This window comes from Procambarus clarkii, chromosome 16 (assembly GCF_040958095.1).
Source record: "Procambarus clarkii isolate CNS0578487 chromosome 16, FALCON_Pclarkii_2.0, whole genome shotgun sequence".
Classification (NCBI taxonomy): domain Eukaryota; kingdom Metazoa; phylum Arthropoda; class Malacostraca; order Decapoda; family Cambaridae; genus Procambarus; species Procambarus clarkii.
This window is the reverse complement of record NC_091165.1, coordinates 24,106,770-24,123,665: the sequence shown is the minus strand read 5'-3', so window position 1 is coordinate 24,123,665 and position 16,896 is coordinate 24,106,770. Positions and strand designations below refer to the sequence as shown.

At 39.3% G+C, this 16,896-nt stretch overlaps 1 protein-coding gene across 6 annotated transcripts in view; it reads right to left on the bottom strand.

Moving 5' to 3' along the window:
* Positions 1–15,130: 15,130 nt before the first annotated feature.
* The window catches only part of LOC123760045 (signal peptide peptidase-like 2B), a 35,971-nt gene continuing 34,205 nt past the window's right edge, over positions 15,131–16,896 (bottom strand). For all 6 annotated transcript variants that reach the window (XR_006773096.2, XM_045745445.2, XM_045745444.2 and 3 more), the window contains one exon: positions 15,131–16,896. This exon is cut by the window's right edge and continues 2,476 nt beyond it. The gene's annotated coding sequence lies outside the window, so the exon portion shown is untranslated.

Sequence of the window (16,896 nt, the reverse complement as noted above, 5' to 3'; positions counted from 1 at the left end):
CTCGAGGAAATATATATATGTTTATCTTTCAGAATGTTTGGTAATATGTTTATTGTTTGTGATGTGTGTCTATGTATGTATTAACACGATGTACTGAACGGGGTGAGAATAGCTTGAGCTACCTCATCCCTTTGTGTGTATTTGACCTCAATAAACTTATTTCAATTTCAATTCAATTTCAATCCCCAGCGGACAAAATATGATGGACTATAAATCATAGCGGCTCACAAACAACCACGTTTTCCGTGCGAAGAGCCATCGGTTAGGCGAGATTCGGGAATTTTAGTACAGCATTTTCTGTCCGTTGTGACAACTAGTGAGAATGGGCTGGGAAGATAGTAAAGGAAGGGGGAGGGAGCCAGGGAGACAATGAGGGAAGGGGAGGGAGAGAGTGAGGGGAGGGAAGGGAGAGAGTGAGGGGAGGGAAGGGAGAGAGTGAGGGGAGGGGAGGGAGAGAGTGGTGTGGAGCGCATTGAGTGGAAATATACTTTATCCTCCATTAAGTGTGGTGTTCCACAGGGTTCTGTCATGTCACTGTTCTTCCATATTCTCTAAGAATATTCACTAAATCTCACATTTGCTGTTCCTTTCTATGTTTCAACTTAGTGCCATCTATCTTTGAGGCATTTGGAAATAGATACAACTCTCTCTCCTTTACCTATTACATTTAATCAAATTCCATCCAATAAGTTTTATTTAGAAAGCTTTATTCGAACCTCAATTCCTTATCAGAATCTAAAACATCACAATAGCAGTCGATGTTTCGTGAAACCCTCATGGAGCATGTGTGCTTGTGTGTGGGGAGGTGGGGGGTGGTGTGGTTGTTTGTGGGGGTGGGGGTGTGCTTGTGTGTGGGGGTGGGGGTGTGCTTGTGTGTGGGGTAGGGGGTTTGTGTGTGGGGGTGGGGGTGTGCTTGTATGTAGGGGGTGGGGGTGGGAGGAACGAGGTGAAGGCTCGTGTGTGGAGTGTAGTGAGCACATGGTATGTTGAGTGGGGTGTCACTGGTTGTAAGTCACACCCGTCACAGCTTAGTGGTCCATTTATTGGCCCCACACACCGTCCGTCACGTCCCTGGTCAAGTGGTGGTCGGGTGGGGCCGGCCTGGCGGGCCAGGGGACCAAATACACCCAACAGACAGACGGGGCAGCGCACCCGCTCCCAGGGAACACCTTATTCTCTCTTGGCATAGGCCGAATTCCCACTGTCGTAAGCCTTCCCGCAGACTTCGAAATCGAAATCATGCTTTTATAGTCCCGTCCGGTGTCTTCGTCCGTCAGAATCGAATACATAGTTGGCCCAACTGACCACAAGTTCGAACTCGTGACCATGGGAACAGAAAACGCGTTTATCGTAGCTCAGTACCTTTGACCACCGCGGAAGACTATATTACAACAGACGTGTTACAGAGCTCATAGTAACAACAACAACCTTGGCAGTATTCGGCAGTATTCTAACTCGTAGTCCGCGGAGGCTCTTAATACTCACATAACAGAAGAGGAGAAGAAAAACGCCACGACAGAGTATGTAAGGACTGCGCACGTGCGACTATCTGTGTTGTTACCACAATAACAACGGCCAGGAATGTAAACCTTAGCATTGACATTATACAACTAAATGTTCATCCGTCTGCCATCCTGCCACAGAGACGAGACTCCTGTGCTCTTTAGGAACCACAAATAAGCACACATATCAAGAAGAGCTGTGGTTTAACAGGACAGCTCCTAAAAGATGTCGGCACTGTCAATAACGCTGTACGCTGGAGAACCAGTACCAGGAGACAGCCAGGTATACTGGAGAACCAGCACAAGGAAATTGAAAACAAGTCAAATTAATGTAAATGAGCGAAGCGTGTAAGAAAAGAGAAAGAAGAAGAAGCTTCAGTTCCTTATAGAAGACAAGTGGCAAGAACACGAATACATATTACCGGCCCAAGTGATGAGCAGGAAGAGCCAGTCAGGAGAATAAGACTCATCAGAGGGCAGTAAGTAATTATCAAAAGAAGGCACCAAGCCGGGAAGGCTGTGTAGATCTCATCAGAGGGAAGTGAGAACGTATAAGAAAGAAGACAAATAACCGCACATCGAAGGACAGGAGACAAGCGCGCGCTTGAGACTGTCTCTACTAGTGGTGATGACTTTAAGTGGTGGGTGCACCACTACCATCCACGCACCACCTCTACCCCGCCTACTTGCGGCATGACACAAACAAGACAAACACTACTAAATTGTGGACGATACATGTGCAAAACACACCAGACAAAAGAGGTGAAATGCGAGCCTCAAAAAATAAAAAAAATATTGATCGCTTACAAGGAACTCGATCGTGTACTTAATCTGGGGTTTGAGCTGAGGTCATCCTATCTACAACACTCGGCTCGAATGGCTGTCTCTGCCGACCCTGGTGCACGCATCAACACATTGGGTTTTTTTTATATTTATCTATATAATTTGATGTGAGAGTGGACCTAAAATTAGACATCTTCAAATGATGATACCAATCTGTCTGTCTGTCTGTCTCTTTCTCTCTCAACAGTTTCGTGTCAACGACCATAAATTTGAATCTCAAGTGTTGCTAACTATATGAAAACTATACTGACATAGAGTGCCACAAGCAGCATACTCTACACACACTTGAAGATGCTTCTCGGTAAATGCAGTCAGCTGTGAGAGCAAAGATAAGTGTGGGGTTATAAGCCGGCGGGTGTCACGACCAGTGAGTGCCTGGAGGAGTCCCAACATGGCGCATGATACCATCGCTGACAAGACGGCAGTAAAGGAGTCGGTGTGCATTGCTTATTTATGTTAACGAAATAAACTAGTGAACAAAGATAACGGGATCGCAAGGTTTATTACGTCAAGGATGGTAGTGAGCAAGAGAAGCAAATGACGTAAGTCGTTTGCTTACATCCAGGCGGGCAGGAGGTTGTCGCCGCCTACTGACTGTCACTTGTCTGGAGGTTATCGCCGCCTACTGTCACTTGCCTGGAGGTTATCGCCGCCTACTGTCACTTGTCTGGAGGTTATCGCCGCCTCCTGACTATCACATCTAGAAGCTCAGTGCCAGACTCTGGGTTGGTTCTTTAACATCTGCATGATATCTTTGTAGAACTCTGATCCTCAAGAAGCCTCTGCTTAGTTATCTATCGAACTGTTTACACCCTAGCTTAACTTTAGCAAGAATAACATTATGATACTTCAAACGTGACTTCGAAATCTAATATATCAAGTCTTTTATACAAAATAATGGGTCAAGAACTGAACCCTGAAGTTCGCTCAGCTAAGAAAGTTACAGCCTTGATAAGTCAGTTACATATTTTGTTAACATATACATTAACAGTCCACTCGTAGCTTATATCGCACTAACATGCGCCAAGAGGCTGTAATACGATAAGTGAGTTGTAGTTAGATTATTGTTTATTATCATTTCCATCTTGTGGGTGCGTGGCAGAAAGGTTTCAGTGTATATATATATAAAATAAAGAAATAATTGCAATATATATTATTGTGCCGTGAAATATACACCCTCCGAAGTTCAATCAGACTGGATAGTTTCCGAGAGAGTATTAAAGTCTCTGTCTTACACAATCGCCAAACATCACTTACATAATATCGGGCACTGGGCAAATCCTTGTCTCAGCGTTTGTTGCCAAGCTCATTATTTTTTTATGTTTTCGTGATGTGTAAAATGTCGCATGTAGAGTGAAGCTAACAGATCCCACGAGACTAACCCCAGCAGCACCCAAACAGAGAGGATGGCGAGACACGAGAGAGTGTAGGCTTGGTGTAGCGAAGGTCGCATGCTCCTCCTACCACAACACTAAACGATGCCAAACACCACGTGCTGCCCGACACGCCCTAAACCCACGAAAGGTCACATCAGGACGGCGCTCTGTCTCCTGGGGGGTGGTGTCCCACCCTAAGGGCGAGGCATAACACCCCCCCTTTTCCTCCCGGAGCAGCATCTCCCCAAGCTCTAATACTCAAATATAACTTCTAGCACTGTATATATCACAGAATCTGTTCTACCCTTCAGATGTTTATAGAGTCGCTTGTCCTCGCTGTTCTTCGGGTACGTTTGATGATGGTAAAGGCGAGACCAGGGGTGAGGATTTAGTAAGGGGAGAGGAGGAGACATGATGAGGGGAGGGGAGGGGGAATGGGGTGAGGGGTTGTAGGAGTGTGGGAGCAGTTACCAGGTCAGGCACAAGGCGTCGTTGTGCACGCACCACCACCCCACCCAACCTCCCAGACACACTCACACACACACACACACACACACACACACACACACACACACACACACACACACACACACACACACACACACACACACACCATTTAAAATACTCATGTAATCAGAGTAAAATTCCGCGATTCAATTACAATTATACTGATATAAATGTTATCCACTTATCTTATTAAATCTTATAAATTGTTATATTAAATTCAATAATAATCAAATCTATTGAAAACTGTTGACATGTGTTCAAAAGTGATATTTTTTTCAAGTTAGAATTGGTGTAGAGGTCGAATCATGGTTTCAGTTGGTGCCTAGTTCAGCTTGTTCCCGGGACAAACACGGCTAGTTGACGGCACGCGACACATAAACCAACGAAGCCACGATGTATTGGCTCAAACGAGAAGTGATGCAGCTATTCACACTGAACTGCACGTGTGCCCTTCACAATTCTAGATAGAATTCAAGAGTGGTTAGTTTTAATGCGTCCAAGGGGGCACATTTCAGTTGCTGAGGGCATCGGCGCAGTGAAGTATTGCGCTCAGGGCACTAGACAACCACTGGATTACTTAGTGAAGTTCTATATATTTTTGTTTCACTGATCAAGACTACTAGAGTTCTACGAAGTAATTTCATACACAGAAAGGAGGCGCTCTTCAGGCGACCTAAGCCACTATGTGATGAATTAACGCGTCCGAGGTGAAATATTAACTACAGTCCTAAGAGTAGGGATAAGTCAGGCCGAAGCTGCACATCTCCTCTCAGCAAACATTCCAGTAACATCGCCTCCAGACACACCCAACACCTTCTTCAAGAGCTTAACACCTTCTTCAAGAGCTTATAAGTGGATCAATTTATTTTGTTAAGACCTCCAATTTACGGATTTTCAGTTCTGTCTAGACGGTACATAAATGCAGCTTTATATTCTACCATGTAATAAGCCTGAACAAAACTGCAGATGACGTAAGTCAATACGAACAAAAAAATACAAAATAAACATTGCAGTGAGCATATAGACAAATGCGAGGCAGACTTTATTTAGACCCAAATATTTATAATCGTGCATCTGCCGCCTCTAAATTTTAATTTTTTTTTTTAATTTTGCCCCGAAGGGCGAGTTTATTGGGCAGCGCCACTCATTTTGTGAGTGGACACACCGCCATAGCAGCATGTACAACACTCCCCAATAGGAAGAAAACCCGCTGGGTTGTTCATCCTGTCACTTGTACCCAGACACAGCTGGGACTTGCTTAACTGCCTCTATTTAACATTTTTTCACAGTAATACTTGGCATTTATCAGTAATGCAACTAAATTATTGAACCAAATTTTACCGGCCTGTAATGATTGGATATTTTCAAAACACATATATCTAAAACATACATATTATATATATATATATATATATATATATATATATATATATATATATATATATATATATATATATATATACATATGTATATATATATATATATATATATATATATATATACATATGTATATATATATATATATATATATATATATATATATATATATATATATATATATATATATATATATATATAACAGCTTACTCAAAGTTAAGTCCCAATAAAGCTGGGGAGTAACATTAACTTCCTCTAACTAAAGATTCTGGATATAACACGGAGAACCTTATTGGCTATATATTGCACTCTATTTGAAATCGTCTTTTAATTTATTTATACTGTTCCTATTCAATGAAAAAATCGCTTATATTATGAACATTATCGGTCGTAGCTCTAGATTAATAACTCACAAGGTTCATCACGCTTGCTGCTCTCTACTTCCTTTTATATCCTTTTGTAATAACTCCCTGTTCAATGTTTACTGTGCTAACTTTTATGTTATCAGTTAGACATGGTAACTCTTTGTTATCTGCTAACTATGCTAACTCCCTGTTATATTCTAAACATGCTAATTCTGTTACATGCTAAATCCCTCTTATCATGTTAATTATGCTAATTCCCTGTTATTTGATAAACATGCTAACTCAATTAAAGTTTAGTTTATCAACAACAACAACAGTTAATAAGTTAAACTGAACAATAGTAAATTAAAAAGGCAATGCTTTACGAATTGCATTAAAAACCCGTTTTTGTTGAATTAGGAAAATAATTTGCTACTCAATAACCTTTCAAATATATACTGGTTATTAAATGTTCTCATCAATTTGAAAGTAATGCATAAGCATGTGATGCATTTGTATTAATACCATCACCCTTACGATTATCAAGTGTCTATAACTACCACAGTGAATGTATATCCTCTGAATTGGTCGACCGTTGACATGCTGTTCAGAGAGAGACAAGATGGAGCCATCTGCTCGGTCGACTAGGCAAACGTCATTTTATTTTATTTTTCGAAGCAAATGCGCTTTATTAGGCGAAGTAAGGACAGGCGAGGTTTGGTTAAGCTAGGCTTCGTTAGGCTAGGCTAAGTTAGGTATTGGTTAAGTTAAATTTGGTTAGTTATGTCATCAAAGTACGAATATCAAGTAGATATACATACACAGTGGTAGGCATACAATCAACTTATAATAATCAATAATCTTTCCTTCAATTGATGTCAATTGATAACGGCTATAGTTAACGGCTCGGGATGTCCTATTTTTATTTAAATTTGATCTAGGTTAACAACTCTCCACGTTAGTGGTATAACTCCCTATTTTTTGTAGTCATTGAACAGGCATGTTAGAAACAACTTGCCTCGTTAAGGACCACTAAAGTGGCGACGTCACAACATCTGTGGGGATTATATAAGACTGACGACAATAACTGTGGATTATATAAGACTAACGACAATAACTGTGCGGATTATATAAGACTGACGACAATAACTGTGCGGATTATATAAGAATGGCGACAATAACTATTTGGATTATATAAGACTGAGGCTTCACGACAACTGTGAAGGTTATATAAGACTATATATATATATATATATATATATATATATATATATATATATATATATATATATATATATATATATATATATATATATATAAATCCCAGTCTTATTATTATTATTATTATTATAGATATGTTCAATATTATCTGATGATAATTATGCAGTTATTTTCTAGTTTGCTCATTTTATAACATATATTAACAGGAAATAGTGCTGTTACAAATAAAAGGGATGAAACCTAAACCCGTTCTTACTAAACATTAACAAATCTGCCTGAGTTCCTTTACGGCGGAATAAGACAAAATACCTAAAGTAGTGCCAAATTCAATTCTTCCAGCTTTGAAGATGTTCTTAAAGTCAATTTTTTACAGTAAACAAACAGCAAACAAATAAATTGTGGATACGTGTTGTAATTTTGATGTCATTGTTCTATAAATGATTAAATGTTGAGCTTATTTGTGTAACGTTTCGAGCCTGCTAACAGGAGCACTCCTATTTTTGTTATCGTCAACAGACATCATGTAAATGGAACAGAATTTACCCTCTGCAACCAGCCCGTTATCCTAAGGTTTCCCAACGTCAAGAAAACGGTCAATTTAAAGTGTCCTCTCCTAACCTATCAGAGGGCCTAAAGCAGAAAACGGGACAGTACGTCACTTTCGCGAGCCCCTTCCATTTTCTAGTACGACAATTTTTGGCCCTATGTAACGCATACCATCGAAATGCGACGTTCTTTGTAAGAGGAAAGATCGCTGTAACACTAGTCATGTAAAGAAGACCCCTCAGTTATATAAATGGTTAATACAACTCGCCCCATAAGGGTCAGAGGAGATGAAACTGTATGCAAACCCAGACAGTGTTGGCTATGTTTATGAATACGATAAGTGGTGGGAGGGAGGGTGGGGGGGGGGTGCTTGTGGGCGGTGGGTGGTGACTGGTGGGTGGCAGCTGCCTGAAAGAGGGCGACCATGGTGTCAAGTTAAGCAATACTATTCCCAGCTGTGCTTAACTTTAATTTGTTATTTTGTGGAGCTATTGAAATCATTACTCTTCAGAGAAATGCAGCTAACATCTCAGTAAAAACACTAACTGGGGATACTTTAATTCATGGTTTACTTTAGAATATGTTTTATTCGAAGTGTGATTGAAGTTGGTATTCTGTTAGGCTTAATTTTGCCTTGTATGTCAACCGTAGTATTTGATTTACTTTCCCTTAATAATTTAAAGCGTCTGTTGTAAGATAAGTTTCAGATGCATTAATTACATAAATTACACCTCGTGAAAATTGACGACATAAACAAAATATTAGCCTGCGACACAGATGAATCTAATCCTTATGTATTATATAATAATTTATCAATAATTTATCGACCTTCCTAAACAATTCCAGCTTGCTGTTTAATTTTTTTTCTAAATTGCATTAGTCAACGTTTTGCCATTTTTTTCTGATAACAAATGTGTCAAGTGATTAATAATGACGTGTTCTTGAACATTTGTGTTTGCCTAACTTCCCTAAGTTGGTGTTCTAGGATGTAAAGCTTAGTTCTCAAGAATTCAACCCGCAACGTGAATTATTTACCTCGTAGTCTAGTCCACGTCGATTTCAATTTGAAATTGCGAATTATAACATGGAAACAAGATCGCCAATAATCGAGAGGCAGGCATAATGGCGTTTACCATAGTATATTATGTTGGCAGAGTATGACAGATTAAAGTGGTGGAATTTTTATGTTAGTAGTTTTAGTAAGTGTTTATGGGGTATTCTTTAGATATATTTAACGTAATCTGTATAAAATGCTTTATAATCTTGTATTATAAAATCAATTAAATGTTTTATATAGAAGACTGTATATCAATTTAGTTATTACATAATAATGTGTGAAATTAGAATCTGTGCTATATCTATTAATGTGCTGTTTAGTGTTTTTTTCAGTTTTGAAATTCAGTACATAATCAGCTGCTGGCTACCAGTGTGTGATTGGTACCCGTGTTTAATGTGATTCGGTGTGACCAAAAAAAATGTTATTTACATAGTGACCTCATATGGTTTTTAAATTGGTTCTTGTGACCTTGAATGGATTGAGAGCAGTATGGCGATGATCTGGTAAGGAATTAGAAATTCCATATGTAATGGATGTACATGGAAAAAATATAATGGACTCCTATTATACACTGAGAACCGTGAAGTGGTAGCATCATATACACAAGGAGGAGTTTAGTGAATAAATCCAACAGGAGCCTTGGTTAGGGTTCAAACCTATGCGCTGGGTGTTCCCAGGCAAGCTCTAGTCGACTGCGCCACGACATGGTAAAAAGAATTGCAACCTGGAGTTCTTTTACCATGTCGTGGTGCAGTTGACTAGAGCCCGCCTGGGAACGTTCGAACATAGGTTCGAACCCTCATCAAGGCTCCTGTTGGATTTGTTCATTGATATATCACGTTAATGTGATTTCTCTGTGTATAGAAGAGTTTAGTGATAACTTAGCATCCCCTGGGAGCAGTGAGGTGCTGACCTGGGAGCGGTATAGCCTATGGTGACCTACTGTACTCAAAGTATATCTGGTGACCTAGCATGATCTGGAAGTATACCTGTGACCTAGTGAAACCAGGAAGTATACTTTATGACCTATAGTAGTATGACCTAAAAGTATACTTGGTGACCGAGTATGACCTGTAAGTATACTTGGTGATCTAGTATTATCTAGCCAGCCCATCCTCCTAAAATAAAAGTACTTATAGTAACTATTTGGTGGAAAGTACCAATAAGTAGTGATGGATCACCAGACAGTTGACTGCTGTATTATTGAATTTGGACAAACCGGAAACTTTTATACAGCAATATAAATATAAGACCTAGCCTAACCTCTCCTAACAATTCTAGAACTAATGCACGCTATTCTAGGCCTAATATAGTACATATATATGTGCTATATTACGCCTAGGAATATTTACATTTGGTTTTTAGCTTTATTTTTTCCGGACTATACAATTAATAGTACAAAAAGTGATTTACAGCCGGTCCATCAGTACATATTGGCACTTGGGACCAAACAGTTATTTTAAGTTCAGTACTATCCTTTCAGGAGGATGGGTTGGATCTGGACGTGTGCATAGTGACCTAACATGGTCTAGAAGTATATCTGGTGACCTAGTATGCTCTAAAAGTATACCTGGTGACCTAGTATGGTCTGGAAGTATCCCTGGTGCCCATACTATGATTTGGCTGTAGTATACCTGGCTTTGCGCCGTGGAGAGGCCACTCTAGACCGACAACCAGAGCGCAAATCCATAGTCTCCTGAGACTGGTGGATGTCTACTACTACTACTATACCTGGTGAACTAGTATGACCTGGAAGTATACCTGCTGACCTAGTATGACTTGGCAGTGTGCCTGGTGACCTTTTATGATATAGAAGCATACCTGGTGACTTAGTATTGTCTAATAGTATACCTGGTGACCTAGCATGACATGTTTGTATACCTGGTAACGTATTGTGATCTGGTAGTGTATCTGATGACCTAGTATGGTCTAATAATATACCTGGAGATCTAGTATGATCTGGACGTATACCTGGTGACCTAGTACGACCTTTGAGCAGTGCGTCTTGCAATCTGCTATGAAGAGCAAGCAATGTAATGGTGAACTAGTTTTGCCTGGGAGCAAGTGTAATAATGAACTAACATGGGCGAGGTAGGTCTAGTGACTTCTCACGAGTGAGGGTCAGTGTAATGACCTATTTGATGAGATCAGTGTAATGACCTATTTGATGAGATCAGTGTCATGACCTATTTGATGAGATCAGTGTCATGACCTATTTGATGAGATCAGTGTAATGACCTATTTGATGAGATCAGTGTAATGACCTATTTGATGAGATCAGTGTAATGACCTATTTGATGAGATCAGTGTAATGACCTATTTGATGAGATCAGTGTAATGACCTATTTGATGAGATCAGTGTAATGACTTATTTGATCGTCTTGTGTATAGGTAAGTCCGGTGTATCTGTGGTCAATTATAGCTGATGAGTGTAGAGACCAATCATGGGTACGGCTAGTGTATTGGTGATCGTTCATGGTTGAGGTCAGTGTAGGTAATGGTTGAGGTCAGTGTAGTTGTAAATTATCGTGGGTAAAGTTAGTGTAGTGGTGAGGCAGGATGTGTGTGTAGTGACGAGTACTCACCACCGCCGCCATATCCGTCGTAGTAGTCTTCTTGGGGTTTGGGCTTAGGGTCTGCTGCGGCCCATGGCGTAACAGAGGCGAGCAGGAGCAGCAGCAGGAGTAGGGAGGGCAGCGGTGGAGGCCGCCAGGCGGGCGCTTGGAGCCGCCACATGGTGGGGCGCGGGGCGGCGACGGCGGCGTCCCTTGGGCAGCGCGGCGTCGGGGGCAGCTGCTGGGGGTGTGCCGTCTGTCCCGTCGGACCCGTGTGCCCGCGGCAGCCAACTACTCTGTACTGAGCCCGGGCCCCCACCGCACTGATGCGCCCCTGCCCTGCACGCCCTACACCCGTCATCACCACCACGCCCACGTCGACCCCCCAACCAGACCCCAACACGCCCACCCACCCACCATTAACACCCCCCCAAGCCCCCGTACCACGCCCACACCCATCATCTGTGCTCGACCCACAATCACTACGCCTGCCACTGCCACATACACTACAACAATAACTTCATTAACAACTACCAACTACAAACACTGAGACTTATATTACTAAATATCGTATGCTCAAAATATTCATAACAGCCTCAGAACCCACTTCTAGGACAGAAATCTTTTGAAATTGAGACCATGTATAGTAATTACTATATTTATTCAGATTTAAAATATTTGTCTTCGGAGAATCAAAATATGGGATTATGTACAAGAAATAACATACATTTGGAACAGGATAACTGACCTTGTAAGGATAATACGATAGTTCCACACACACTACCATTATAGGCGGAGGAGTTATCCTCCTTAACCCGTAGGTCTTAGGACATACTCTCCAACACTATATCTGTGATTGCCCTGTTATAAGTGACTTTAGACCAAATGGTAAGAGGTACTTTGAGCTCTGTAATTACTTCATACACTCAGGAATATTGGAAGATATTCTTGTGCTGTACCCAGATTTTGCTAGTGGGGGACTAATAGATCAGCCATACATTTTATGTTCTCTCCTGATTTTTAGTCCGAATTGATTTGTTTTTGTATTGAGGCAGGTATGTTCTCCCCTGATTCCATGTATGACTAACCATCCTGTGAGATGGGAATATTAGATGAACTCATAGCTAGTTTTTGATCTACACTGTGTAATCTTGCATAGAGAAGGGGGTAGCAGCACATTGTTGTGTATACCTAAGCTTGTTAATAATAAAACAAAAAGTCTCCAGAGTTATCAGTTAACTTTTGTGGAAATAAATTGTTGGGCGCATTTTCTATCACCTAATGCAGCTGTTCATCTAGCCGTAAATAGGTCCCCAATAGTTAGTCAGCTTGTTTGTGTGGTTGCATCTTGGGGAGAGTCGGTAGTTCAACCTTGTAATAATTCATTGTTACAAGACGGTAATTGGGTTTGTGAGACTACATAGCATTGGTGTTCTACATTCTTGCAAAGCCACTAACACCCATTTAATAGTCTGGACCACAGGGACGATAATCCTCGGACCACCACAAGGTAGAGAGGACGGAGTGCTGCCAGATAAATTACGACTCTTCTATCTTATCCTATCCCAAATCCTTATTCCCTTCCAAGTGCTATATAGTAGTAATGTATTAGCGCATTCTATTGATAATTACCTTACCTTGCGACTACAAATAAATCCTTTAGACGAAGCCACTATACAAAAATATAGAAGCAATGTGCGCAATATGCACCTCCAGGTGGCAGGATCTGAGCAGGAGTGTTGGGAGGATGGCCGGACATAGCATCAACACTACAGTAGTTAAAGTGCTGTAAATAGTGTTAAAGTTAATACATTTTTACGAGACCTCCTAAGCCTGATAAAAGTTAACCAACATGATTTTCTTATTTTGGATAAAAGTACTATGAGAAGATTTATACAGTACATGTTATATAGATTACAATACAGTAATGTATTAATTTAATTCCGTTTAAACCGGTTAACGATCTCATAGTATTTTATTGCATTTTTGGAGGACTGTTCCACAATCAGCTATCCTATAGTGCAAGTTTCTGTTTTGATTGAGACAGTTATTTGAGTGATTATTATTGTAATTATTTGATTATTTATTATTTGATTTAGTTATTTGTTATTTGATTGAGTGTTGATTGACAGTTATTTTCATTGAGACAATGTGGCCCGGGCAATTGAAATGGTTGGGCACGTTTCCTTTCACCTGACAGTAAATAGGTACCTGGGTCTTAGGTAACTAACTGTTGTAAGGTTGCATCCTGCAAGAAGAGTCATACATAAATGGATCATCCAATAAAAACAGCAGATTCTTAGATATTACTACTGCTCGACTTAAACTCAACCATAAATACAGTATCACTGGGAATTTTCATTACCTGCTGATGTAGACCTAACCAAATATAAACTGTCAACTAAATTATTCGCATTCCCTCTGACACTATGTGATGGAGTGCAAAAAGATACGTGAATTCAGACAATTCTGTAACAAATATTCAAGAAATATGTAAAGATTTAATTTAAAATGATATGCTACCCGAAATTTTTGCCTAATATACCCAGTTTGCTAATTGTTGGTAGTAACTGGGTGATTATAACCTTTACACCATTACCCCACTGGTTAAGGGGTGGTGTGCAGGATAAACATCAATTATGGCACTGGCTCTTCACATATGTCAGTTGCTTAAATTTAGAGACTACTTATGGTATGTCTTGAGCAATGTTGACGTGACAATGTGCATTGAATTTTGGGGTTCAGTTCCCAAGCCCATTATGTGCCCCTGTAACCCTTTCCACTACCGCCCACAGGATGGGTTGGGGTGTATATTAAATGAACTAAGCTAAACTAGACTAGTCGGCTGCATGTATACACATTTGGTACATGCACTAGTCTGTTCAATGTATACCACCTGATGCCTTACTAATTGAATCTATACATAAACACTATCTGTACCAGTCTGCTCTATGCATACACACTTGGCAACTATAGCAGTCTGCTCCATGTATACACACTTGGCAACTGTACTAGTGTGCTCCATGTATACACACTTGGCAACTGTACTAGTCTGCTTCATGCATACACACTTGGCAACTATAGCAGTCTGCTCCATGTATACACACTTGGCAACTATACCAGTCTGCTACATGTATATGCAACTGGCAACTGTTATATATACACTTGGCAACTGTACCAGTCTGCTCCATGTATACACACTTGGCAACTATTCCAGTCTGCTCCATGTATACCTATTCACAGCAGCATACCAAAAGTATTTTCCTAGCAGGGCAGATCCTTCCTTCCCTTCCCAAAATGAATTAAAAAATTTAAACAGATAATATATGTTTTGCATGTAGATTTTCAAACAGTATAGTTCTCTCATAAGGACATTGCAAATATGAAAAATGCAAATAATTAAAAATTTAAGTGGGCTTATATAGGTATAGATGATATTTTTATTTTTCAAGGCAATCCACTTTATATTGAGAAGTTCTTCATGAGCAAATTGGCAGTCTAATCACTCGTAAAAAGACTACCAACTCCTAAGCTGTTGTATGAATGTTTGTATTTTAGTTTTCAAAACTCATTAGAGGGATACAAGACAAAATTTATGCAGTAATGTGTGCAGTCTGCTCCAAGACACTTAAATGCTATGTCTGAAGGAATTATTTGAAACCGAGACTATCACCAAAGTGAAGTAGCTTTCTCGAGATACTGTGTGGAAACCACATGACAAATATAATCAATGCAAAACTATGAAGTATCCCACTTCCCAACTGGCAATACCCATTTAATAAAGGTTATAAATTATTGCACACTGTATCAAAATATTTATTACACTTGGATGTATAGCAGTGAACATATATTTCAAATATAACTCTCAAGCAATAACAGAGCCAAAAATTTAAAAAATTCACATCTTACAAATTTACATGGAACTTTGATTGCTAACTAGTTTAATTACTTTATGTGTGAAAAAATTCATTTGAATCCCCAACCTTATTCAGCATAGTCTCATGGTTTCTGGCACCAAAGAAATAAGGAATATTACATCGTAGTCAAAAATAATTTCAAATCCCCCAATTGGACTCGTACACCTCAAAACTGTTCCAATAAGTATTCTCTTTCATTGACATGGTATGTCCCACCACCAAAGAACATTATAAATACACTAAAACATCTGTGGATACCATTTCACACCCTAATTCAAATTCACAAAGAGACAGGCACAAGAGATAACAAATTACAGTATAACAAAACCAATGAATAAAATTAATCATAGTTCAGGGTGGATTATCACTAAATGCCCAAACACAGGAAATGTGAGTCCCTCAACAACCTTCAGGAATTACTGACCATTTAAATTGTTGGCAATGTAATATTCTGAGGATCAACTGCATACACACAGCAGTATACACAGTCCAAGCCATAATTCTCATATTGCCACTGTACAGTGATGAATAATGTAGCAATACATAAAAAAACTGCAGTGTTTGTATTTCATAGCAATAATTAAAAAACAGTGATGTGCAACACCACTATTTTACAAGCTACAGTGATGTACGCCACCACCTTGTTACAAAAACAAGTGACGTACACCACTATGTTACACATTCATGTACACCACCACCATGTTACAAAACAAGTGATGTACACTACCACATTACTCAAAACAGTGATGTACACCACCACATTACAAAAACAACAGTGATGTACACCACCACATTACAAAAATAACAGTGATGTACACCACCACTGTGTTACTAAAACTACGGTGATGTACACCACATTACACAAAAGAGTGCTGTACACCACCATGTTACGAAAAACAACAATAGTTTACAATGCCACTTTATTTTAACATTTCAGCACAAACTAGCAACGCCTTAATTATGTTCAACACAATGGAAATGTTCAATAAGACTGACATGGACAACAGAAGTCACTAGTTCTACAACAAACTTGTGTTTAACCTTGGATTGCAAATAATTTTTGTGTGAAAACCACAGCGAAGATAAAAGCCTTATACAAAAATATCCAAGACACTGTCAAGTTCAGTTGGTTTCAAAGATTCATATGTTTGAAAAATGAAGTAAAACATTTAATGGGTGTTATGGAATAGTACTTATATTTTTGCAATTAAGTACAGTACATGAATTCCATATGTTAGTAATTTTGTGTGAGCTTTTTATGTATATTTTGTTTCTGTAAAAACTTTTAAAACGATAGCTTTCATTTGTTTTGGTCAAGCAGTATAAAGTATGCATTATATTTAAAATTAAATATAATGCATATAAAGAAAATAATTTGTATAAAAAGAGAGAGCATACATTTTAATATCACTGATAATACTATTTCAAAGAAGGTCAATTAAAACTACTGCATCCATAAAATATTCATTGCTCTGGCACTAATTCATCTAAAAGAATTAAATAGAGCACTGTACTGTACTTTTTATTATGCATTAATATTCAGTCACCAAATGCACATAAAAGATGGTTATTTTAAAACTGGCAGTATGCAAATGTTTTCCTGGTACACACACTTTGTGAAGCCACACTCTATAAATAAGTAAACACAACA